Genomic DNA, 3,242 nt, shown 5'->3' on the forward strand with positions numbered 1-3,242 from the left:
AAGCAATCAACTTCTTTTGGTTAATATCATTCGGTTACTCGGAACCAGCTTTACATAGTGTCATTCCGAGGGATATCATGCAACTTTTCATTTACATTTATTCGAATTTTTCATCCCGCTGCATTGCGCGGGTACACAACAAGTTATCTTATAAACCAAATTTCTTAAAAGTCTTAAAATTTTAAAAAAATTAAACTCTTAGGGGCCGTTTACCAAACTCTTATTTGGGTAAGAGCTTACCGACTCACATTACCTTACCGGATGAATGCGATAAGGACAAAAAATCTATACCTGGTAAGAGCAAAGCAAGGAAAAGAGTGTTATCCGGTAAGTGAGGACGATTGACTCTTAACATGGTAAGCGCTTACCAGGTAAATTGTTGCATACAATGTCGTTTTCGTGAACTAAAATCTTTCCAGGTAAGTAAATGATAATGTTGAATATTACCGGTAAGCGCTTACCGGTTAAGTGTTTGGTAAACGGCCCCTTAAAAATCTTAAAAACAACTTATGATTCATTAACTAGTGTCATATTATGCACTTTATGAAAATCTCTTAATGATATGCTTAGAATTTGGGTCATCTTTTAAGACACGCTCTCTGTCAGACTTCCCTCCTCAAGGCCCAAGGTGACCATTCCCTCACCCAAGGTGACTGTTCACAAGATCATTCAACCCTGACCTTTGGCCTCCTCTGCATATTCCCCAAACGAAGAAGTTCAAAATTGCCTTCCTTTCATCAGATTCGAATTCATCATTTCCTTAACTTCACCAGGTAAGTAATCACCTTTTCCTTCATCTACTATAAATGTTCTTCAATTCCACAAATCGGATCTCTTGTTTATTTACTTTGGTATATTCATTTATGCACTTTTGGGTTTATCTTGAAAATCCCTTCCCTAGGAGGATTCCCACCATGGTTCTCAAATGCATTTCTTGTGTTATTGCAACGTTCTTTTTTATTAAAAGGGTTTTTGTCTTGCTGCAGTCTTCCTTTCTTTTCTAGCAGGTCGTTCCTTATACATTGTTATAGGAACGATTGCTGAAGGCAATAAAAAACCATTGGTTTTTGCAATTAAAACCAAGTACTATTGTAATTGCTCATTTTGCAAGCGCATACTACAGGTTTTGAAAAAATTTATCCATGATATAAAAGCTTTTGTGTTTTTCTCTTTTTATGTCATGGGATTATCTGAGTTTTGATATTACAGGTGGCTCATGTGTCAGCCTTCTCTACTGGACTATTTTATAGAAGTGTCAAGCTCAAATGCCTTAAGATACTACAACCTTCCTTATCAATCAGTTTGATGTTTCAATATTGTAATTGAACAACTTGCAGATTCCTGAGCTTTTGACATTTTTAATGGTTTATCTTTGGTTCTTTGTTTCATTTTGTTGGTTGCTAATTAGATTTGAAATTGACATTTTTTTTTCATACCAATCAAGTCAAGATCTTACCACAAGAGGTTTCAAGTCAAATTTTAGCGAATGAGAGGTATGAATATATTTGTAATCTGTCATATCTTTTATTTCCTTAAGCTACCTTTTGTTGGCCTTTTACACCTTTTTTAGGAACCAAATGTAAGACATCCATCGTTTTCCACTTGGAAGTAGGATTTTTATGTGTTTAGGTTTCCAAATTTTACAAACCTCTAACAATATGAATGGCACCGTTTACCTTCAAGATCCTTTACATTTATGTATTCTAATTCTTATCTTTTCTAGACTTCAAGATCTTTTACATTTATGGTTATGATCTTTTACCGGCTCTCCTACAACTAACTTTGAAGAATGGAATCCCTTTTTTCAAACTTGTGGTGGAGAGCAGCATCGACATTCTAGCTGATGTTGTCAAAAAGTTACCATTTGGGAAGGATGATTCAAGCTTGATTTATGCATTCTACTTTATACACGAGAACAAGAAGAAGCATGGAGGTTGGATAACCAAGGTTCAAAAGAAAAAAAGTTTCTGTTTTGGGTATAATATGGTTAGACATATGAATATTTGTAGCTTATATCATGCTGAGTTTAGTGGTTCAGAGAAAGACCTATATGTGGTATGAGAGTCGGTCTTATATAGTAGTGATAATGTGCAGGCAGATGAGAAAACACTTGATTGCATGCTAGATGGGGAGGTAGCTGCTATAATTGTGAAGATTCCAAGTGATGAAATCTGTGGAGATATAGGGAACTCGAATAGCACGGTGGTTATTCTCCCTGATGGTGCTCATAGTCTACCAAACGGTGGATGACCTTCTTCATTGATAAACCGATGGAGATCTGGTGAAGTATGTGATTGTGGAGGCTGGATATCGGTTGCTAATTTCATGTTCTCAGTCATCAAAATGAAATCCCAACTCCCTCAAATCGTCTCGACCTTTGTCACGAGGTATTTGCTTTGTTTTTGGTAGTTGTATGCCTCCTATTCTTATACCATCATTTCAAATCTATTTTTCTACGAAAAAGGAATTATGAAGTTGTGGAATGGAACGAAATGCAGGGTTTCACTGTGCAAAATTAGCCTGGTTTCACTTGAAGATGGACTTTACTCGCTTGAATATGATCCGTCAATGTCTTTGCTTCAAGCATTCTACATATGTGTAGCAGTTGTAAGTAGCCAGAAGTTGACTCGCTCGCATCCTTTACATTTATGGTTATGAACTCTAACCACAAAGCATTTTGGTTGTTCATGTTTTCTACTTCAAATTGTTTCCCACATACTTTAGGTTTTTATTATCAAAGTAATTTTGAATACTTAATGTCCCTTATTCTTTAATGAAAATACATTAGATGTTTTTCACTCATGACATCACTTTGCTTCACCTTCACCTGATTTCACGTACTTGTATGATTTATTTGATTAAACTTCATTTGTATTCTTTATTTTTGCTTGCTTTCATTTACATGTTACATCCCGCCGCATTGCGTGGGCCTACAACTAGTATTAAAACGAACGATGTAATTTTAATTAACTTGTTAGGAAATGTGTTTAGGAGAAGATGATAGACGTGATAAACTTAAGGATCATGCAGGAAAGATACTTTTTAAATACAACAATTCAACCCTATTAGCCTTGGGTTCAAGAATTTCATATTGGGATACTTCTTGAGTTTTCTCTATCATTTTAAAAGCTGTGAAAATCGAGATATTTTATCCAGATTCTTGTTTTACATATTTAAATGAGAGATCGATGGTTATTGATGATTTGACGGTTATAACCGTAAATGGATAAGATCGAACGGTC

General features: G+C 35.3%; 1 long non-coding RNA gene across 1 annotated transcript; it reads left to right on the forward strand.

Moving 5' to 3' along the window:
• The first annotated feature begins 663 nt into the window (after positions 1–663).
• LOC112502310 lies at positions 664–2,714 on the forward strand. The gene is made up of 4 exons (XR_003067661.1): positions 664–773; positions 1,210–1,947; positions 2,095–2,387; positions 2,499–2,714. It is a non-coding gene; the product is annotated as an uncharacterized LOC112502310 (long non-coding RNA).
• The last annotated feature ends 528 nt before the right edge of the window (positions 2,715–3,242 follow it).

The sequence above is a fragment of the Cynara cardunculus genome, unplaced genomic scaffold (assembly GCF_001531365.2).
Source record: "Cynara cardunculus var. scolymus isolate 2C unplaced genomic scaffold, CcrdV1 Un_Scaffold_1216, whole genome shotgun sequence".
NCBI lineage: Eukaryota > Viridiplantae > Streptophyta > Magnoliopsida > Asterales > Asteraceae > Cynara > Cynara cardunculus.